The 24330-nt window shown below is 44.0% G+C and overlaps 1 long non-coding RNA gene across 2 annotated transcripts in view; it reads right to left on the bottom strand.

Annotated features, from left to right (window-relative positions):
- The window catches only part of LOC147262968 (uncharacterized), a 355221-nt gene extending 331538 nt beyond the window's left edge, over positions 1-23683 (bottom strand). The window contains exons 1-4 of one of the 2 annotated variants that reach the window (XR_015112609.1): positions 23467-23683; positions 21314-21426; positions 20425-20573; positions 19222-19566 (exon numbers count right to left, since the gene is read on the bottom strand). This is a non-coding gene — a long non-coding RNA (uncharacterized LOC147262968). Of the gene's footprint in view, positions 1-19221; positions 19567-20424; positions 20574-21313; positions 21427-23139; positions 23164-23466 lie in introns of those variants that run through there. The other variant, XR_015112610.1, reaches the window with a different exon arrangement.
- Between the last annotated feature and the right edge of the window lie 647 nt (positions 23684-24330).

Raw genomic sequence — 24330 nt, 5'->3', positions numbered from 1 at the left:
AAAATGGAATATCATCTTTGTCAGAATAAAAGAGGAATATTTGTGTTCATGTAAACAGCCAAAGACAACTTGTCCTGGATCTCAGTCACATGACTGTTAGTGTCAATAATGTTACCTGAGCAGGTGATTTCCTGGATGGTGGAACCAGGAGAGTTCCGTGATCTCACACACTCCTTCAGTGTTGATGTAGACTGAACACACTCAGAGTTGATGAACCACATGAGTCGTTCTGAGGACTCGTCTCTCTGCTGTGTTGAGACAGCAGAACCACAGTCCAGCCATCTACATATCACAGCTGTTTCCTTCAGGGTCCAGGACCCGTCTGTCTTTGCTGCTCTCCACTCTCCCAGGTGTTTCACCTCTAGTCTACCAGCACAGTGGTTTGCTCCTCCCACCAACCTGACATCATCAGCATCTGAGCAGAGACAAGAGCATTATTAATACATGAATATGCAACAGGACGGAGGAGGACATGAACCAAAGCTCCACCTGAGCAGATGAGTCCAACTGATTTGCCAGGTGAGCAGGTGTTTCCAGACCCTGAGCGTCCACAGTCCAGGAGGGAAGATTCATGGCCCTCACACTGGAACACCTGAGCCCAGAATGGAGGCTCCGCTGTTCCAAAAAGTCCCCCCTCCAGGACTGAAGGTGTCCCACATCTCAGCTCTCCACACAGCACCTCTGCATCCTGCATGTCAAAGTCCTCTTCACACACCGAGGACCACAGCTGGTTAGATTTCACCTCCAGTCTTCCAGAACAAAGGTCCGACCCGTCCACCAGCCTGACAGACTCTGAAAAAGACAACAAGAGGCAGATTCATGATGAGAATGAATTCATGTCAACATGAACTCACCTGTTCATGCCTCTGACATGTTAACTAGCAAACCCTGGAAATGAGACAGGAAAACAGATTTCCAATGAATTTATCCTCCTTGGAAAAATTCATGTGACTGTTGAAACTGGGAAACAATATTCCTGCTCATTTCTCACTGAACCTCATATCCCAGTGTAACCACCTTAACAGGGTCAAAGTGAGCTACAGTAATTTAAGAAATGTTTCTATCTCTGACAATGATCAAAAGATTCCAAATTCATTCGGAGTCATGATGGAAGAGCAACAACAAGGAGTGAAATTGAGCAATAGCTCATGTATTAATTTTGCAATACACCCTGTTGTACAGATTGTATGAAACAAAATAAAAAAACAAACAACCTAGTGTGCACACTCCTTCGCTCACAGATGAACACCGGTCCTTTCCCACTCTCGTTCGCTTTCCGCGTTTTTCCCGGACTTGTGGCCGCTCCACTTGTCGCGCCGAGGTCGGAAAAAGTGCGCCCGTGATCCGTCTTCACCGTGCAGACCCAGCACAGTTTCTGATTGGCCGCTCGGACTGAGCTCTCGCGTGCGCTGCGCGATGCATTCAAGTGCGGTTGGATTTCCACACTTCCCCGATGCAACTTGTGATTCTCTCTCAGTATTGTTAACCCGGTTACATCATCCCCTCCTTAACTCATGCACGTTCCTGTGCATGGTACACAATTAAAGGGCAGTTATCCGGTGAGACAGGATAGGTGGTGGTACAGGTTCTTCTCTGATCGCTTCCTCCCAAGCTGCGGACAGTCCTTGGAAGAATGATTTCACTGCCGTGATCAAGGGATTTCCGAGCTCTGTGTACTCCAACCGTTGTGATGGCTGACGGTTCCTCTCTGATCTCCGAACAGGAACATTTGTATTTGCCTTTTCCTCTGCATCCATTGGGACCGTTTCAGCTTTTCCTTCCATGTGGCTTGCGCCCTCTTTCCCGTCTTTGGGGCTTTCTCCTTTAATATTATCATTCTCATCATGAACTGAGAAATGATCCCCTGGATCATCACCCTCCGGTGAGTGGAGCTGAATCAAAGCAGTGTCATCTGCTTGCTCGGATGAAATGTCTCCACTAAAGGGTAAGCATTCAGTGTCACTTTGGCCAGGCTTAGACTCGATGGACATCAAAGGACCATCTAAAGTACTTTTGGACGCGTCAGGTAAGTTGTCATAATGGGGTTGGTTGTCAAAATCAGATGGATTGCCGTGTTCAGGTGGGTTGTCACATATAGGTGGATTGTCAAAATCGGGTAAGTTGTCGATATCTGGTAGATGGTCATTTCTTTGAGCATTTACAGGACTCTCAACAGGATGGGGAACATCTCCGACGTCGGCCGCTGGCAGATCTGGGTGTGCAGGGCTGTCACCGTCCGTTGGAACAGGGTAGCTCAACCAAACAGAATGAGAACATCATCCTCTCCATCTGAGAAACCCTCTTCTTCTACCACAGGGTGTGCACGGGTTCCAGGCCTGCATGATTTGGGCTTTTGTCCAGATTCGGTCTTTTCCTCCACAGGTAGGTACCAACAAGGAAGCAAAAGGTCACGGTGTAGTGTCCTTAAGGGACCTTCTCCAGTTTCAGGTTTAACCGTGTATACTGGAAGAGTACCTGCCCTCTTCACCACTGTGTGAATGGTGGTTTCCCATTTATCTGAAATCTTGTGTTTCCCTCGGATGCGGACGTTCCTGACCAACACCCGGTCTCCGGGTTCCAGATCCGAAGCTGTCACCTGTCTGTCATATCTTGTTTTGTTCTTGTGCGCCATCTTTGCAGCTTTTTCCATTGCTATCTTGTAGCTTTCCTTGAGGCGTTCCTTGAGATTTTGCACATACTCAGAATGAGACGACTGTCGACTCTCTTGGACCGGCAACCTGAAAGCGAGATCAACTGGCAGGCGGGGTTGACGCCCAAACATGAGTTCATATGGGGTGAAGCCAGTCATCTCGTTCCTGGTGCAGTTGTAGGCGTGAACCAGGGGTCTTACATGGTTGCGCCAACATGACTTGTCTTTATTCTGGAGAGTGCCCAACATGTCAAGTAAGGTACGATTAAACCTTTCCACAGGATTACCCCTAGGGTGGTATGGGGTTGTTCAAACCTTGTAGATCCCAGCTACTCGACAGAGCTCCTTAATTGTGCGAGACTCGAAGTCTGGCCCCTGGTCACTATGAAGCCTCTCTGGGATGCCATAGTGTACCATAAAGTTCTCCCACAAACACTTCGCCACTGTGCGGGCCTTTTGATTTGGTGTTGGGATGGCAACCGCAAATTTAGTGTGATTACCAGAATGTCCTTGGTCCCACTTCAATCCGCCTCCAGGGACAAGTAATCCATGCAAAGGAGTTCGAGAGGTCGACTGGTCCGAATGTTGACCAAGGGAGCTGCTTTATCAGGTCGCGCTTTCCTCCTCACGCACCTGCCATATGTCCTCACTTTCCTCTCCACGTCCAAAGCCATCCTCGGCCAATAGAACCTGGTCCTTACGAGGTCCAGTGTCCGGTCGACTCCCATGTGGCCCATATGGTCGTGCAGACTGGTGAGGACGGTGTCGCGGAGCTCAGATGGAAGGACTAGCTGGTACGTCATCTGGGAACCCACTTGGCGCCTCCTGAACAGGAGGTCATTACGAACCTCAAGGCGATTGAGTTCCCGAAGAAGGAGTGGAAGATCAGGAAGTTGATTACGCAGGGTGGGGGGTGGTGTATCCCCCTGTTCAATCTGGGCGATAACATATCTTATACACTGATCAGCTCGTTGTTTAGCTGCTATCTCTGCTTCAGATAGATGAGGGATGGTTGGAAGTCCACCAAATTGCTCTTCCCGTTCATAGCTTTCAGGGACCGCACTTGGGGAGATGGTGAGGGCCTCCACCAGAGCAAAACGATCTGTAGGTCCCTCTTTCTCATCATCAGGACAGACACTATAGGTGAGCTGCCTGTCACATATCGCTTTCACAACAGACTGGTCCACTACATCCATGTTCATTGGATCAGGGAGTAGATGTCGTGTGAATTGTTGTATGCGTTCGCTCACTTTCTGGGATTTTAGATCGTCTGCTAATACTCCATGGGGTCTGCGTGATAGTCCATCGGCATCTCCGTTCTGTTTTCCTGGACGATAGAGGAGTTTGAAGGAGAACGTAGACAACGCTGCTAGCCACCTATAGCTAGTAGCATCAAGTTTAGCTGAGGTCAGAATATAAGTTAGCGGATTGTTATCAGTTACCACAGTGAAATTGTTGCCGTAGAGATAGTCGCTAAACTTTTCCGTAACTGACCACTTGAGTGCTAAGAACTCCAGCTTGTGCACTGGGTAGCGGCTCTCACTTCTGGACAGTCCCCTACTTGCATAACTGATGACTCTAAGTCGGCTTTCTTGCTCCTGGTATAGCACAGCACCGAGCCCGGTGGTACTGGCGTCGGTGTGTAGTACATACGGCAACTGGGGGTCAGCAAAGGCCAAAACAGGGGCTGTTGTCAAACTTGAATGACTGCCTCAAAGGCTTGCTGACAGGCTGGTGTCCAGCGCCCCCCAAAGGGCTCTTTTGGGTCATGATAGTGGTTTGTTGTCTGTCTTGTGTCGGTTGGTTTTGCTTTTGATTTCTTGTGGAGAGGTGGGTAGCCGGAGGTTAAGTTGTGGAGGGGCTTTACCATGCTGGAGTAGCCCTTAATGAACCTCCTATAATACCCAGCGAAGCCAAGGAAGGACTTCAGCTCTCGTAGAGTCTGGGGTACCGGCCATGTTTTTAGGGCTGAAATTTTCTCAGGATCCGTCTCTACGCCATTTCTGGAAACCACATGGCCAAGATAACGGACTGAGGTCTGAAAGAAAACACATTTTTCGGGAGATAATTTCAACCCAAACTCTTTTAGACGAGTTAGCACTTTCATGAGCCTCTCTTCGTGCTCCTCAAGGGTTCTGGAAAACACAATCACATCATCAAGGAAGACTAATGCATCTTTTAAGTGCATATACCCCATGCACCGTTCCATCAACCTTTGGAACGTGCTGGGCGCGTTCGTCACTCCTTGCGGCATCCTATTGAATTCCCAGAATCCAAGTGGGCACACAAAAGCTGTCTTCGGTTTGTCTGCTTCCTCAACTTCGATCTGGTAGTAGCCCGACTTTAAGTCGAGGACAGAGAACCACTGCGAACCATTTAGGGCTGAAAATGTGTCCTCCAGCTTCGGAAGGTTGTAGGTATCTTTTATGGTCTGGAGGTTCAGATGCCTGTAGTCAATGCACAACCGGACCTCGCCGTTCTTTTTCCGAACGACTACAATGGGTGATGCGAATGGCGACTCGGACTCCTGCATCGAGGAGTTCTTGAATGTGCTTTCGGACAGCTTCTATGTCCTGAGGGTGTATTGGCCGGGCCCGTAGTTTAAAGGGGCTTTCGTCAGAGAGCTTTATACAATGTCTCACCTTTTCCGTTCGACCAAAGTCCAGGTCGTGGTGTGCAAACGTGTCGGGCATGCTGTGAAGCCGCTGTGTGATGCGTTGCTTCCATTCTGGTGGGGCCGGAGAGTTGCCGAAGTTGAAACTCAAGGTGGGGTTTTGAGGTGATTGAGCTTCATGGGGTCTCTGTGGGGATTTTAACTGGTTAACTGCACTGTGTTCTTTTGATAAAATGGTCTGATAGGCACTTATTTCTGCAATAGTACACTTTGCGGGGATGACAATGTCATGGTCAGATTCATTACTAATGACGACTGGCAGCTTATGGGGATGTAGCTGGGGTAAATCAACTAGACCAGCTTTAACCAGCAAACCACCTGGCAGGGGGGATGATGATGGGTACTCAATGACGACGGATTTCTCATCCTGACAACCACTGACAAAGGCGACTCCCTCCACCACTACAGTGTCACCAGCAGGTATGACTTGAGGTGTCTTGCCTTGCATTCTCACCACCCCCTGGTAGTTGCTGGTAGCATGCTTCCGTCTCAGCTCAATGACTTTAAAAACTACTTTGTAGCCATGTGGGAGGGGCTGACAAATGGGCTAAACCAGCCTCTGAGTGAATGTCAAACAGTATGTCCAAAGTGTTTGTACCTATGAGCAGGAGAGATTGTGAGGTATCAGGGACGACCAAAGCAAGTGTGTTCACATCTATAGGGGCTCCCATGAAGTCTTTTGGAAAAGTTATAGTCAACTCTACATAGCCAAAGTAAGGCACTAGCTGCCCGTTTTCACCTTCCACTTCTAAAAGGTCATGAAGTGGCTTTATTACCTGCTCTGAAAGGTGCTGCTTGTAAAATGACTCAGGTACGGTGGTAACTTGCGAGCCTGAATCTAGAAGGCAGTTGACTTCTTCACCCCCCACTGTCACTTGAGCTGTGCTCTTAACTCCGACTAGCCGTTTAGGGAGTTGAAACTGTCGGTTCTGCTTTGAATGTTGTAGCCTGGAACAGGTCTGAGCCTGGACGTTCTGTGCTGGTGGTCTGATCTCATTCATCTTAGCAGGAGTTTTGTCTTCGTTGCTTACGTCTAAGGGACGTTGTTGACTCTCCTCAGCCCCTGATTGTCCCACAATTGGGACTGTTACCCGTTTAAAGGCAAGCTTGAACCATTTTGTGTGTTCCACTGGAGCTGTTTTTCCTCCAGCGGGGGTTTGCAAGGTCATTGCAACATGGGGCAATGTGTCCATCTTCTCCACAATTGAAACAGTACCAGGGTTGGGGTCGATATGGCTGTTTCTTTTTGGTCTGTCCTTGGACTCCTGTATCCATCTTGTCTGCTCTTGTGATCCTGCTCTGAGGCTTTCCTGTAGATCCTTTATTACTGACTCCCTTTGTCTTTTTCTGTGACATGAAAGTGGTTAGTTGGCCTTGCAGACTTGCTACCTGCTTTCTCAGATCCTCAATGGCGCTGATGTTGCTCATGCCCTTCTCTTCCGGCTCAAAACCATAAGCCCCCTGGAAATGAACTTGGGCTCTTTATTTTGTGATGCCAATATAGGTTTTCATGCGACTGGACTTTGCTTGTTGCCTGTCTTCTTCAGAGCGAATCATTAACAGAAGGTCGGAGAACTGTGGCGGGTTGGTTTTCTGTCGCTCAAGTTGCAGAGTGCCGAGTAAGGTGTTATCCCAACACCCCCTACAGAACTGTTTAAGGAGCTGTTTGTCTACTTCATCATGGGAAACCCCCCCCCCCCTTTTTTATGGCTCTGTTCAAGATTAACTGGAGCCGGTGAAGGTAAGTGGATGGTTTTTCACCTGGGTCTTGGAGGGTATTCAAGAATTGAGCAAAAAGCTCATCTCCATCTTCCACAGTACCAAAAGCTGAGTCAAGAAGCTGTAGGTAAGCTGCGGGAAGTGACTTGGGCCGTAACCCTTTAACTACTTAAGCTGCTGGTGGGAGCAGGCTCTCAAGGATTTTTCTGGATATTTGTAAGGGGGACATGCTCGGGTCATTTTGGAGCAACTCTATGTGAGTGCGCCATATGTCATAATTAGTTTCATGATTAGGTGTGGGAGTCTTGCCGGAGAAGGAGTGGAGCCTCACCTGGGATTGCATATGTGGCACGGCGTCCTGCCTCCGCACAATATGCTCAACCACAACTTTCTGAATATCCGGGGGGTTCAGGTCACTTAATGAAATGGATGGAGCTCTCCTTCCATTAGTGAGAGGGACAGAGTCGGTGGCACCATTGCTGCTTGGTGGGACATCTGGAGAGGGAGTGTGAGGCTGAAGCTCTTTGGGAGCAGGGGGAGACAAGACAGTGGTCTCAACATGTGGAGGAGGGAAACTTTCACTCGTGGGTTGCATGGTCTCAACGTCCTCCCCAATCTGAGTCATCATCTCTTTCAACACTTCTTCATATTCTTTGCCACTCATTTTAGCGAGCTGCTTGAGCTCAGCTAAGTAGGTCTTGGTCACACTACCTCCAACTTTGGTAGCATACACGCTACTGAGTGCCTTCACTTCATAGACAACAGTAGGGTCACCTTGCACTACGCACCTGTACGGTAACTGTGGTTCTAAGGCTTCCAACGCAGAACCGCTGGAATACTCAACGATCAGGTTTTGGTACAATTCGGATCGAGAATCATCAACGGAGAGGATCCTTTCAACTTTACCATACTCTTTCAGAAAACCAATGATCTGCTCATCTTGCTCAGTTACCTCAAGTATGCCACTAACAATAACTGCATTGAGAATTTTGACACCAGACTTTTGTATAAAATCCATACTGACTATTACCTCAATGTTGATGCTCAATTAAAATGGCCCCTGGCTAGCTCGCCAATTCTGTAACCACCTTAACAGGATCAAAGTGAGCTACAGTAATTTAAGAAATGTTTCTATCTCTGACAACGATCAAAAGATTCCAAACTTGTGAGAAGCCACGATGGAAGAGCAACAACAAGGAGTGACACAGATGTAAATTGAGCAATAGCTCATGTATTAATTTTGCAATACACCCTGTTGTACAGATTGTATGAAACAAAATAAAAAAACAAACAACCTAGTGTGCACACTTAATAAACAAAACAAACACTTCGTTGGGGCCCATAAAGTTCTGTGGTAGATGCGTGTGTGTTGTATCTGTTTGATGTCGACTCGTCCTCTCCGAGATCCGCTCCGCAGGCATATCCCACTGCTCAGATGACTTGGATCCTCAGTCGTTCCGTCCACCTTTTAAAACCTGACCGTTGGTCTGTCTGCCTGTATAAGGCTGAGATCGCAGTTCCTGAGCCCCGCCGCGGCTCTCCGCGTGGTGCTTGATTAGCCTCTCCCTGTCCGCCAGTCCTGAGTGCCGGACGTCCGTCCGGAGAGCAGTCCGCCCTCTCCTTCGCTCACAGATGAACACCGGTCCTTTCTCACTCTCGTTCGCTTTCCGCGTTTTTCCCGGACTTGTGGCCGCTCCACTTGTCGTGCCGAGGTCGGAAAAAGTGCGCCCGTGGTCTGCCTTCACCATGCAGACCCAGCACAGTTTCTGATTGGCCGCTCGGACTGAGATCTCGCGTGCGCTGCGCGATGCGTTCAAGTGTGGTGGGATTTCCACACTTCCCCGATGCAACCTGTGATTCTCTCTCAGTATTGTTAACCAGGTTACACCAGTTTTTAAAATCCCACATTTCTAAATCAGAGACCTCAACTGGAATCTCTGGTTTACACAAGTGAACTTGTGATGGGAGGGTTGTCAGTTCAATCATCAGGAGAGGAAGGAAGAAGGAGTGTAAATGAATCTGATAGGCTATTATTGGGGTTAAACTCTGTGAGCTTTTATTTTCTTAAGGCCTTTTTTAGTAGAGGCTCCTAACATGTAGGAATCATTCAAAACTTTGAAGCGCCAAGTTGGAATGAGAACAAGGTCTTCTGTCATTGATCTGTTTGATGCCATGTTCTGTGTTTTGGGTGGGTTTTTTGTATCTGTGTGTTGAGGTAAAGGCTATGCTGACATCAGTCAAGTCAAGTCACTTTTATTTGTATTGAGCCAAATCACTACAAAAGTTATCTCATGACACTTAATAAGTAGAGCAGGTCCAGTACCAAACTTCTTCATTGAATCTACACCCAACAATTCTCCATCAGCAGGCACAAAAGCAGTGACAAAAGCCTTCCTTTTAACAGGCAGGAACGTCGAGCAGATCCAGGCTCAACAGGAACGGCCTTCTGCTTTGAATAGCAGGGGGAAAGAGAGCAGGAGAGCGGGACAAGACAGAAAAGGGAGGAAGACAGATAAACAGAAGGAAAGAGAGGGACAGAGATAAAGACAGAGAAAGTGGAAGAGACTGATGGACAGATTGGGACGGGGACTAAAAAGAGTTCTGTGGAAATACAACTTGATGTTCGGCTTCAATTCCATACGACAGGACGAGGTTGAGGGTGTGACTGAGACAGTGAGTGGGCTCACCTGCAGACTGATGGAAACCAATGGAGTCTAAAACCATGAGCTTTGGTCACATCTGTTTCTCAGTCTTGTTAGCTTCTCTACCTCATCACATGAGCACACTATGGGTGAACATGACTAATTTTTGTGATTCATTGTTTTGTAGATTGTTCATGTTGCACATCTGACGTTTAAAATTTGTGTTTTTATTAAGAACTGATTTCATTTCATTTATCTGTCTTTTAGCTCTGAAGGGTTTTTTCTGAAGACAAGAATGAAACAGAGAGACAGTAAATTATGTTAAAATACAACTGAAAGCTGAACAGATTAAAAAGCTACTGGAAACATCAGTACACTTCACCTTTGTCTCACCAGGATTGAGCTACAAGCAGCACTGCTGCCTCCCTCACTACCACCACCATGGGGCCCTTGAGCAAGGCCCTCAGTGGCTGTACTGAGCAGCTTGTTTTATGTTTTTGTGAACATTATCAGTGATGCTGCAAATGTGAGTCACTCAGGGAGTTTCCTCTGGTTAAATAAAGGTTAAAAAACCGAATATCATCATTGTCAAATAACAGAGGAATATTTGTGTTCATGTAAACAGCCAAAGTCAACTTGTCCTGGATCTCAGTCACATGACTGTTAGTGTCAATGATGTTACCTGAGCAGGTGATTTCCTGGATGGTGAAACCAGGAGAGTTCCATGATCTCACACACTCCTTCAGTGTTGATGGAGACTGAACACACTCAGAGTTGATGAACCACATGAGTCGTTCTGAGGACTTGTCTCTCTGCTGTGTTGAGACAGCAGAACCACAGTCCAGCCGTCTACATATCACAGCTGTTTCCTTCAGGGTCCAGGACCCGTCTGTCTTTGCTGCTCTCCACTCTCCCAGGTGTTTCACCTCCAGTCTACCAGCACAGTGGTTTGCTCCTCCCACCAACCTGACATCATCAGCATCTGAGCAGAGACAAGAGGATCATTAATACATGAATATGTAACAGGACGGAGGTGGACCTGAACCAAAGCTCCACCTGAGCAGAGACAAGAGGATCATGAATACAAGAATATGCAAAAGGACGGAGGTGGACCTGAACCAAAGCTCCACCTGAGCAGAGACAAGAGCATCATTAATACATGAATATGCAACAGGACGGAGGAGGACATGAACCAAAGCTCCACCTGAGCAGATGAGTCCAACTGATTTGCCAGGTGAGCAGGTGTTTCCAGACCCTGAGCGTCCACAGTCCAGGAGGGAAGATTCATGGCCCTCACACAGGAACACCTGAGTCCAGAATGGAGACTCTGCTGGTCCAAAAAGTCCCCCCTTTTGGACTGAAGGTGTCCCACATCTCAGCTCTCCACACAGCACCTCTGCATCCTGCATGTCAAAGTCCTCTTCACACACCGAGGACCATAGCTGGTTAGATTTCACCTCCAGTCTTCCAGAGCAAAGGTCCGACCCGTCCACCAGCCTGACAGACTCTGAAAAAGACAACAAGAGGCAGATTCATGATGAGAATGAATTCATGTTAACATGAACTCACCTGTTCATGCCTCTGACATGTTAACTAGCAAACCCTGGAAATGAGACAGGAAAACACAGATTTCCAAGGAATTTAACCTGAGAGTGAGAAGGAAAATATAGAATTGCAAGGAATTTATCCTCTTTGAAATAATTCATGTGATTATTGAAGCTGGGAATCATGATTCCTGCTCGTTCCTCCCTAAACCATCTAATATCCCACATGTGGATACCAGAGAACACAACTGGAATCTCTAGTTTACGTTATCATCACCACCATTTTCAGATCCTAGCAGTGGCAGCCTAAAGCAGTGATTCTCAAACTGTGGAAAACCCAAATATCTTTTGGAAAGTTAAACAAGTCAAAATTGTTTTGAAACAATGAATACTATCGAAAAAATAGCAAACAATTTTGAAAGAAAATACGTATCTATATCAATCAAGGATGGTTCCAAGTCTGCTTTCAGACAGGAGGTGGAGCAGCTGGTCCACTGGGGCAGTCTGAACCACCTGGAGCTGAACCTGCTCAAGAATGTGGAGATGACAGTGGACTTCAGGAGAAGCCCACCCACACTCTCCCCCCTCACCATCCTCAACAACACAGTGTCTCCTGAGGACATGTTCAAGTTTCCGGGAACAACAATCTCCCAGAACCTGAAGTCCACCTCCAAAATGGACACTGTCCAGAAAAAAAGCTCAGCAGAGGTTGGACTTCCTGTGACAGCTCAGGAAGTTGAACCTGCCACAGGAGCTGCTGATCATCTTCTATACTGCAGTCATTCAGTCTGTCCTGTTCACAGCCATCACTCTGGTTTGGATCGGCCACCAAACAAGACAGGATCAGACAGCAACTAACAATCGGGTCAGCAGAGAGAATCATGGGGGCCGACCTACCTGTCATCCAGGACCTTTATCGGTCCAGGGTCAGGAAACGGACAGGCACCATCTCTGCTGACCCATCACACCCCAGTCACAAACTGTTTGATCCCCTCCCCTCTGGAAGATGCTACAGAGCCCTGGATGCTGAGACCACCAGGCTAAAAACAGTTTCTACCCTCAGGCTTTCAGTCTGATGAACGGGAAATAGTCAGAGTGTCAGGAAATAAAAACAAACATCTGCTACACCAGTAGCTCAATAGCAGGTGATCTGACAGGAGGGAACTGCAAATCACTACAATGGTGATGAAGGAAAAGTCGGCCCTGGCGTTGTTCAGTGTGAAAACCCTGGAAGAGATCGTCATGAGGCCACAGCTCCTGGAGGAGCTGAATGATTCCCAACTCCTGTGTTGTCCTGAGGATGAACTCACGTCACTGCTGCTCGCCTCCACAGAAGAACCAGAGCCAGCGTTTCCCTGATTGATGCTAAGATACATTCTGATGTGTGTGATTCTACAACTGTCTGGTGTGCATCTCAGTCAAACAGCAACAGTGTGTTGGCCTACCTGTGCTGGACCCTGAGCAGCACACACTGGGTCTTCTATTGGAACCTGTGCTCAGTGTGTATTGCTATTAAAGATGATTCCAACAGAGGCTCCAGCTGACTGCTGCATCAGAGCACTGATACCAAAGACACTGCCCAGCTCCTTACTTTCAAATATTCTCAAACACTATTCATAATATAATTTACTGTATTTCATCAGGGATCAATGCATCATTTATAGCAGTAATTGGCAACAAGTGGATCTTTTCACTGGAACCTCAGAGTTCACCAGATTGACACACACACTTGAAAACAAGTTCAGATTCATAAAATATTCCAGTGTTTCGTGTTTCTCTATGGTTGTCTGATGGTTGGCCTCTGACTCACTCTGACTCTGAGAAAACATGCTGTCCACCTCTGATGCAGCTGAACAGAGGCGCTATGACACTGTTCCATGGTCATCATGGAGGTACTTGCTTCAAGAGTTAGACAACCACTGGCCTGAAGGACAGAGAAGTGAACTTGAAACTAAAAGGTTGTTGGTTCAATCCTAAGGACTGGTAGGAGGAAGCAGCCACACTCATTAACACCACCAAGATGCCCTCGAGCAAGGCTCTCAGAGGTGGTACTGAGCAGCTGCTGTTCTATGACTGTGAATGTGATCAGGGTGCTCCTGCAAATGTGAGTCACTCTCAGTGAGTTTCCTTGGACTAAATAAAGGCAAAAAATAAAAACACTGGAGTTTTGTGAATATTTGTGTGCATGTTAAAAAAACAAAGTCACTTGTACTGGATCACAGTAACATGACTGCATTACTGTGTACCAAATCACATACTTCCATACTGCATATGTAAAATTTTCAAACTGAGTATTCTAAGCAAAGTATGTACTCAATCGCGCAGTGCGTGTGTTTCGAGGGTGCAGTGCTGTCCCAAACCACATCCTGCCATGCGGTGCACTCTTCAGAAATGATGACGTGATGTCTTCTTCTTCTACACAGATTTGTGACTGGCGAGCACCGCATCAGCATCAGCTAATTACCACCTCCTTTTGCCTGTGCTTGTTTGTCAATTTCTGAAGCAGTAAAAAAGCAAAATGGAGGGTCATCGCACATTGTTACACCACAATAGGCACCAACAACACGATGTCCTCCTTCTACTGGCTGAAGAAGCAACGGTCTGTAGAGTTTAATTGTGTGATTTATTTAGCACAACATTTTGGTGACAAGTGATTTTATCTTTTCAAACCCGTGTCCACACAGAATTTCCTACTTGTCCCTGTTATTTCATGTAAAGATGACTCTATACAAGTCAGTGTTGGCCGACTCTCACCACAGCAAGTGTCCACAGTTGCACACTCAAAATCTTAACTGATTGGAGTACGTCATCCGGGAACTTTTGCTTTCTCAATTTTTGAAAACTATCCATACATTTTTCCATTTTGAGTTGAGTAGACTTAAAATTTTAAGTATGAAGCACAGAAGTATGCAATTGAGGAGTCTTCTGGCGAGATGGTTAAAAAAAAATTGTTATGTTATTGTCAGAAAAAGAGGAATATTTGTGTTCATGTAAACAGCCAAAGTCAACTTGTCCTGGATCTCAGTCACATGACTGTTAGTGTCAATAATGTTACCTGAGCAGGTGATTTCCTGGATGGTGGAACCAGGAGAGTTCCATGATCTCACACACTCCTTCAGTGTTGATGTAGACTGAACACACTCAGATTTGATGAACCACATGAGTCGTTCTGAGGACTCGTCTCTCTCCTGTGTTGAGACAGCAGAACCACAGTCCAGCCATCTACATATCACAGCTGTTTCCTTCAGGCTCCAGGACCCGTCTGTCTCTGCTGCTCTCCACTCTCCCAGGCGTTTCACCTCCAGTCGACCAGCACAGTGGTTTGCTCCTCCCACCAACCTGACATCATCAGCATCTGAGCAGAGACAAGAGGATCATTAATACATGAATATGTAACAGGACAGAGGAGGACCTGAACCAAAGCTCCACCTGAGCAGAGACAAGAGGATCATTAATACATGAATATGCAACAGGACGGAGGAGGACCTGAACCACAGCTCCACCTGAGCAGATGAGTCCAACTGATCTGCCAGGTGAGCAGGTGTTTCCAGACCCTGAGCGTCCACAGTCCAGGAGGGAAGATTCATGGCCCTCACACTGGAACACCTGAGCCCAGAATGGAGACTCTGCTGGTCCAAAAAGTCCAACCTCTAATTGGCTTTCCTGGATGAGTTTTACATTTTACTTTCTACTGCTCACTGCAGGTCCAGTCAAGTGAGAGCACTTTTCCTTCACCTGCCTCAGCATTTTGGGACTCAAAAGTACTGCAATTGGAGGAGGGTGGAGCCGACAGGGAGGGAGAAGAAAATGTGCTTAAGAAGCAGCTAAATACATAAAAACTGATGCTACATTTCCAGGCAGCACCTCTGGTTTGAAGTAAACATACTAGCTTTCTTTATATGTGATCTAACCTCATGTACACAGCAAGTTAATGGTGTGATTCTCATGACACTCCTGCCTTAACTGTATAATACAACATTATTCCACATTTATACTTGGATTCATCTGCACGTTCCAGTTGATTTGCACTTCTGGTTGGATGCTAGCTGCATGTCAGTACTTGTACTCTGAACAATGACAAATTTGAATCTATAATTGATGTTTAATATACATCATCGAGGCTATTTGTACATATTCAGTGGAAAATGTTTTTATTGCACCAGGTGAACAAGTGCACCTCCTAAAATTACGAGTGTATATTAGGCCTGTCACAGTAACACGTTATGTTAGTTGATGTATCCCATCAATTTCGTACCTCTTATCTTGTTAAGGGTGCCGGGGGACTGGAGCCTATCACAGCAGCCTTCCTGTGAGAGGCCAGGTTCAACCTGGACAGGTCACCAATCCGTCACAGGGCCAACACATAGAGACAGACAACCATTCACACTCACAGTCACACCTACAGTCAATTTAGAGTATCAATCAGCCTCGTCCCCTCTTGATGTCTTTGGACTGTGGGAGGAAGCTGGAGTACCAGAGAGAACCCACACAGACACAGGGAGAACATGCAGACTCCACACAGAAAGATCCTGTGCTCAAGTTTGGGCTCAAACCTGGAACCTTTTCGCTGTGAGGCAACAGTGCTGACCACTGCACAACCATGTCTCCCAGGATATATTATCCAAGAATTATTTTGATTTATGATATGATTATTGACATTTTAACAATTTTACCACTTCAATAATTATGTACCACCTAATAAATCAAGTGCACACTTTATCTTTGTTCCTGTCATGACTTGAGCTTGGACGAGAACCCAAAGCCACGACTCCCAGGCAAGGTGCCAGATGAAGAAAGTTTATTACTAAAGTACAAATCAAAACCACTCTTATGAGGAAAAAAGCCTAAACTACAAAAACTCAAACTCACTCTACAGAGGAGAACCTGACTAGACAAAGTAACAAAGAAACTCAAAGTTAGATCAGGTAAGGAGCATGGCATGGAAAACAAAACCTGACTAGACAAAGATTCAACAAAAACACAAACTTGATGAGGCATTAAATGACGTAGCACGTTTGGAACTGACGGAAAAGACAAACTGAAACTGAAATTCCAGACTGGAGTACCAAGACTCTGAGAGGGTCATATTCACTCAGACCTGGATCAACAACTGTGTCATGATGAGTTTCCAGGACCTTTTCAATTACGGTGCTATGAGCCAACTTAAAGGAAATAGAAGGGAGCTGTGCCCCCCCTCCCCCCTCCCTCAGTGGAGGAGGAGAGGAGCAGGAGACCTGTCACAGGAGAGGAGAGGTGCTGGTGACCAGTAAACCTGCCTCAGTGGTCTTTTCTGGTGTCAAATGCTCACACGTACACACAATTATCACAGTTACTGAGGACAGAAAAATGATGGAGGTCGTACTGGAGAAGAGTTCAAACTGGAGCCAGGAGGCAACGACCATTCCATCATCCATCTTCCAGCATTCCCCTCCAGCACTCACTATCACCCAGAAGTCCATCCTGTTAGACTGGAAACCTCCAAACAACCTCAACATCCTACAGTGGAAGAAGCTGCTGATGAGCAGAAATCCCTGGAAAAATGTCTGCATCCATCAACCATGAAACCACCAACTTCAGTAAAACCTGGTCCACTACCATCAATAAATGAACCTGACCTCCAACCCTCAAAGTGACATTGAACACACAAACACCCAACACATTCAACACACACACACACACACACACACACACACACACACACACACACACACACACACACACACACACACGAGCTCCATTCACCCTTTATTCTTTTTAAAATGCCTTTATTTGTTCATACATTTATTGTTTTCATTACAATATCATAATTATATTATATTTGATATTATTGTTGCTGTATTAGAAACATTTCTACTGATCGTGGTGATAACAACAAAAGCATTGAAAAGGATACCATTGATTCTGAATAATACAGAATTACTGCATGATGAAATTATTATTATTGTTATTATTATTAATACTCTCACTCAATCAATATTTTGTTCTATTTTATTATTAATAATGTATCATTTCAGACATTATAACTATGTTCTGGTCTCTTTCTCCTCGTCCACTTGCTTGTTTATATATTTTTTGACAGTAGAAATGCTACAAATCCTGTTTGATGAATCACTACAAGTGGAGGAGGAAAAAATAGGAACAGCAAACCAGAGATGAACAATTTATCCTCATTCACCATTATTATTACCAAACACAAGTTATTAATGAAATGTGACACTTCTCTCTCATTATTATTATTATTATTATCATTATTATTATTATCACTGTTTTTGTGGCATCACTGTTTTCTGGTTCTCATCACTACTCTTGCTATTATTGTTCTGGCATTTACAATGTTGTTAATGATGACATCACCTTTATATTAATATCACAACTATGGTTATTGTTTTTCTTATTATGGTGATAGTCATTAATTACATATTTCTACTCTTTGTCTCCTATGTGTTTGTTTATTCTTTGCTGTACAAAATGATTGTGGAATTATATTTTATTGATATTTCTGTATGATAGAAACCAGAGGTTCTCAATTACAAATGTTAAAAGGCCTTAAAGTAGGATTTATTTCTCTACCCATTCATTTATTCTATTTCTTTTTTCAATGATCTTCTTCAGATGTCATTCATCAGCCTACCATGATAGATATTCATCATTCATTATTAATATGATTTAGATACAAAGATAATGAACACAACACACACACCATCAATTTACACACAACACTGACACAATATCATTCTCTCATTATTAATGAATTATTGATTTGTTGAAATTATTTTTAGTTTATTTCTTTTTTATTCATTTTATTTTATTTAATATTCAATATTAATTTGTATTTCATTCAATAATCAAAAAATATATTCATAATTATTGATTATTATAATTTTGACCAAATCGCTCCTCAATGCACAACATTGGCAAAAAAGTCTTTTCTGGTTCTGACCCCCCCTCCCCACACACACACGCACACACACACACACACACACACACACAATTTCTGCAAATGTGGCTTCAGTTTCTTTGATTCTAGTTTCTTATTTCATGGTTCAGTTGTTGACACTCGGTCTTTTCTCAGCGTTCCTGTTATCTTGTCTCTCCTGCTTCATGTAAATTAAAAGAATATTTTTCAAGTTGATCTGAAACTAAGCTGAGACTAGTTAGACTGTGGAGGACCGACACTCTCTGGGTTTAGCAGCAGCTCAGCCACCTCATGTGATTGAACTACTGTGTTTGTACCAGCACACTACAACTGGAGAACAGTCCATTTATTTGACTTCTTGACATACGGAACACAGAACATCAGAGCAGTTGAGGGCCGACTGGAGCAAACAGTGAGGGAGTCAATCCAGAAATGCAGCTGCTGCCTCCAGGACATGAGCCAGTTGATTTGAGCCGTTTCAAACACACGTCTATCTGAACCATGCAGATCAACAACACCTCCAACAGGAAGCCTACCTGAGCTCCACAGCACCAGCAGCACCAGCAGCACCAGCAGCACCCTGCCATCCATGTCCAGTGTCAAGCTCCTCCGATCGTCTGCTACTAGTTTCTTCACTCTTATTTCCTCATCAGGACTCTTAAGTGCAGCTTTTCATGTCCGTGTCAACAGCTCCTGATGTGCTGAAGTGATACAAAGATAAAGCTGAGGGTCGGACACGTCATCCACATCAGAGTTGCGACACTCATGATCTTCTGATCAGATGAGCAGTTTCCTCTCCTTCACTGCTGCAGACGCATCAGATTGTCAGCACCACATCTCCTGTTTCCTGATGTAAAACAACACCTACTTCATAAAACAAGCCTGACCAACTTAACACATTTCATGTCAACTGCATTTAACAACACAGAGATGTTTTGTTAAATCCTACTAGAGGTGAATCTCATCCATGATTCTCCAGACATTTTTTAGGACCTCTGACAGTTTCAGCATCTGAGGAGGCAGACGACAGCGTGTCTGAAACAGAGGGTTTCAAAGTGAAGTCCTCAGATAAATTAGCTGAGTTTCACTGGACTGCTAACGAAGGTCAGAGGAGAGAGAGAGAGAGAGAGAGAGAGAGAGAGAGAGAGAGAGAGAACAAGCAGTGTACATAAGAATGAAATTTCATTCCAGAGGCAAAAACACAACACTGCACAACAAAACAGTGAACCCTCCTGAGCTCAGGATGAAAGCAAGCTTTTCCCAGGCATTTCATAAAAGTAAAATCTGACAAAATCTCTGATCTGACTTTTAAATCCATTTATTAAAATGACACTTTTACTGACTTCAGGTGATTTCCTTGCTGTCGTTACTTCTCATTTTTAGGGAGTTTCTTGATCGTCACTCAGGACTTCATCCCCCATCTTTGTGAAGGAAACAGGAAAAAAAGACTGAAAACTGACACACATTCCTGGAATATTAATCACAAACCTGCCAGAGGAATCATGAATAGAACAGACAGGAAAAAAGTTAATTCACTTTAATGATAGTTCTGAGTGTCAACTCACTGATCCTGGATCAGATTTGAGTTTAAAGGATAAAAGCAACTGGACTTGCTTGAATGTCTTGAAGAGGCTTCATCATCCAGGTACTTCTTATCTTGTAGTAACTGCAGTACTTCAACCTTTAACTTGGTCATGTTCACACATTGTCACCACATATTTCAAAGCAGGGAAACTGAACTGGTGATTTCAGGCCTGTTAAAAGAACCCTGCAAGTGAATGTGTTGGTCAGACCAGCAGATTGAGGGCCAAGTGTTTCCATGTATTTCTGTGTGAGAAGCAGCGTTGCACCACAGGCTTGTATTTTTGTGTCAAATCTACAAATCTTTGTTCAGCCGTAGAAGCAGGAGGAAGGGGAGGACATTGGGTGAAAGTGAGAGTCAGAGGCTGATAGAGAGCAGGGGGGAGGCCGGTGGAGACAAACCACTATCATGAGACGTTTATCAGCACAGACGTGCAGCATTTAGAGAGACGACCAGATAGAAACCTGTTTTTGCTCTTAACTTGCTTTTGCTGGTCTACAATGTTAGAGAGAAGAGAGAGAAATCCACAACACTGGACCGGGCTGATACCAGCGGAACCAGAGCTCCGCTCCTCCAGCCTAAAATTAACTTGAGGTCACTCGGTGCATTTTGCTGCTTCCTAACTTGATCTTTTGAAACACATCAGCTTCATCAGGAGAGTGAACAAGAAATGAAATGGTCTCCCTACAAGAGTCACCTTCAAGCTGCTGAGGCAACATGGCTGCTGATCTCTGGTCCTTTTGCTTGAAGCACCGTTGCTTCCTTGACCGGCTGTTTTACTGCACTCCTGGACTTTGTCTGATAGAACAGAAATATTCAGCCCCCTTTTCCATCATAGAAGCGCTCCTGTTAAAGTTCAACAAAAATACAAAGGACAACAGTGAAACAAAAACACTGATAAAGAAGAAGGTTTACTATTTTTGAATTTGTGTCCCATCCTATGAATCCAACTCATTGTCAAACTGGCATTTTCATTGACTGATGGTTTTAATGACTGTTATTTTGTATTTTCATATCTGCTTTGATGACCGAGTTGAACATTGTAGCAGACTTAAAAATATGAATCAAGGTACTACAGCATTACATCACATTACATTAGACAGTAACAAAGTTATCAAACCAAATATTACAATATTGACAACTCCAGTTTTTCAGAGGGAACTCTTAAATATTCAGTCTTGTAAAGTAAAACCCCAAAGTTCTAGAATGTAAAACTGCTGACATCATCATCTCCAGGTTTTTCAATCTACTTGAAGACAAAGTGATGAGGTTTGTGTGAGTGGAGATGGTGTTGAATGATCTAAAGGAGACAAATCTAGAAACAGACATGTTTGTGAAACTCCATTTTTATGGCTGCGTCCATTTTGTTATTTTTCCACAAAGTAGTTCAAATCATTGAGAGTTCATTTTCAGTCTTTCAAGTAACCTGTATTTAATAACTGAACATGTTACAGAAATGTGACCCAACTCTGTCACTGCAGTCCAGATTTCATTAACATGTCAAGTTAAGCTGCATCAGAGAAAATGTGTTTCTGACTGTTTGTTCACAGCAAAGCTTCATAATGACCCCTGCCTTCATCACCTACGTCTGGATTGGCCTCCAGGAGTTCAAGGAGGACGTCTTCCTCCACTGCTGCCTCAGTCTCATCAAAAATGTCAAGTTCAGCTGCGCTGGGAATCCACAACTGTTTTTTTTTAACTACAGGAAGAAAGCATTTAACAAGATAAAGCTGGATTAAGTTTCAAAATGTTTCAAATGAAGAACTGCTTCAAGCAGCCTTCAATATGCTAGATAAGCTAATATCTAAATTTATATGGCAGAATAAGAGACCAAGGGTGAGACTTAAAATGCTCACTCTTGGGAAAAATAGGGGTGGACTCAGCCTCCCCAATATAAAATACTATTTTTGGGCAGCGCAACTAACAGCAGTGGTGGCTTGGATTAATAATGACATGGAGACAGGATGGGTAAACATAGAGCAGAATTCACTGCCAACTATACCTCTATCCACTTTAGTGTTCCTGAGCAAGCAATTTCAGAACAGGTTGGAAATCAAAAATATGTGGGTGAAACACACTTTAAAAGTATGGTCGACAGTCCAAAAGAGAATTAGAGGGAAAGCCGTCCTTTCACGGGCTATGCAGATTGCTGGAAATCCGGATTTCCCCCCCTCAACAACGGATATCACTTTTAAGAGATGGGCAGACAGAGATTTAAGGGTCATTGATCAGTTGTTTTGTGACAATGTTCTACAGCCATTCTCATATCTCCAAGACAAATTCTTTTTACCCCAAAGTGATATGTTCCGTTATTTCCAGACTAGGCATTATATCACAAGTCATAAAGATTGGAATACAATTAAGATAGCTCCATCAAACATAGAAACTTACTTCATTAATATAACTAAACATAAACTACCCAATAAGAAGCATGTGTCCCATCTATATAGAAAGCTGTTATTGGATACACCAGATAATACTTTTCATATCAGGGCTAAGTGGGAACTGGAGTTGAATATTATAATTGAGGATGGAGAGTGGGAAACAATATGCAACGGTTGTCATAGGGGTATAAATAGTAATATACGGAAGGAATTTGATTGGAAGATGAAGATAAGGTTCTTTAAGACGCCTCTAGTGGTCTCCAGATTTGTAGACAACCCAGCAGCAATGTACTGCTGGAGAGAATGTGGAACTATTGGGGACCACTCACATATATTTTGGGACTGTCCAATCTTGTTTCCATTTTGGAAAGGGATAAAAGGAGAGATAGACAAAATTTTGGGAATTGATCTACTATTCACCCCAAGTCAGTTTCTTTTTGACTTAACTCCGGAAAGTGTGTATACCAGAGATCAAAAGTATCTTTTACACATACTCTTGATGATTGCTCGGAAAATTGTGACCATAAACTGGATGAACATACAACCACCCTCAGTTACACAATGGAAACAGAGGCTAAGGGAGGTTCATGAGATGGAGGCTTTAACTGCTCAGCTACAATTAAGGTCTGATGTTTTTGTGAGGAGATGGCTACCTGTAGCAAGATATCTCTCCAACTGAGAGGAACCCCATATCACGTAGTACTGCCTCAGCTATCCATGTATGTACTTATTTTATCTATGTATTTTTTTCTCACTTGCATTTTTTTATTTCCAGAGCCCCAGTATGGTGTTGATTTGTTTTTGTCTTTTTTTTTCTCTTTTCTTGTACTACCATGTCCTACATATATTGTGAAACTGTCAAGGATTGTTCTGTATTGTGTCTTTTTCATGTTTAACAAAAATAAAGTTAAAAAAAAGAAAAAAAAAAGAACTGCTTCAGCAGCTTTTAATCCCCACAATAAATGCAAAATGTACCATTGCAGTAACTTGTTCACAGTTACATCATGAATTTGCATCTTGTCCATTACCAATATTAGTGGATAATAAAAAACTTTCTCATTCAAGTTGAAACCTGCAAGAGGCAGCAGACAAGGTCAAATTATTTTGACACATGAAACTAAACAACAATAAGGTGCATACTGCCCTCTACTGACTAAAGCTGATAATGCTACTATGAACTCTCAGGAAAAGAGAAGCACAAATTAAACAAAATAATACAGGACATTCACCCCCCCCCCCACCCCCTCCAAAAAAAAGAAATTCAACAAAAAATGTCCTTAAATAGTGAAGTTTCATCAAACCTTGTGTCTGTATGTTGTGATAGTATTTTATACACAAAATGAGAGTAAACTCACCTCCATGTTTGATGCAGTACAGAAAAAGAACGTAGTTCCCTTTATTCTCCTGCCATTAAAGTTCATAAACTAGCAAGAATGTTAGGTAGCATTAGCATTAACTTCAGCTAAAGTCTACCAGCTTCAGGTGCCTTTAACAATCGCCTTCCTCGCTACTTAAGGCTTTATACGCGGCGTATATAAAGTTTTAGAACCTGTAGAAGTTTATATACTTCGTTTTTTTCTTTTTAAACCGAATATTCCAGGCACTGCGTTTTCCTCTGGACACCGCGAATCTTAGAAAACAGCGCGTGAAGATGGAGAGTGAAACTCAGCTCAGAGTTCCTGCGCGTGACTGCTGAAATAGCCCCGCCCCCTGAGCTGCACTGAGGCGGTAGAACAACACCCGAATTAACACCATGGAACTACAAACCATTTAAACCTGCTTTGAAGTCATTCAAAAAGACATTTTCTGACCCTTGACGTCACGCAGCCCCCCCTCCACGTCCAAATCTCATCAAACTAGTCTCAGTCGTTTGGGCTGTCAAAAGAAACGTTGGGGCGACTTTGTTTTTAAAGTTATTCTATATTTGAAAAGATATTTATATTTTTACAAAAGACAGTACTTTAACTTGAACTTACCTTGTTTCATGATATGAACTTCATTGTAAACAGCTCAGTGATGGCTTCATATTTAATAGAAGTAACCAATGTTTAATATCATTTATTGTGAAGCAATGAGTGAAAGTGGAGTGTTGAAATTGTCTGACAGGAATCTTTATGAGATCCTTGTTTCTGTGGGGAACATATAGTAGGAGGTACGTAAACAGTCTGCACTGTCTGTCAACTGTTGAGAAAGTAGTGCTTTATTACTCCTGGTGCTCT

This window comes from Aulostomus chinensis, chromosome 4, assembly GCF_037954235.1.
Source record: "Aulostomus chinensis isolate RoL2024-O1b breed Wild chromosome 4, RoL_Achi_v1.0, whole genome shotgun sequence".
In the NCBI taxonomy this organism is placed as follows: domain Eukaryota; kingdom Metazoa; phylum Chordata; class Actinopteri; order Syngnathiformes; family Aulostomidae; genus Aulostomus; species Aulostomus chinensis.
This window is presented reverse-complemented; position numbering and strand designations above follow the sequence as displayed.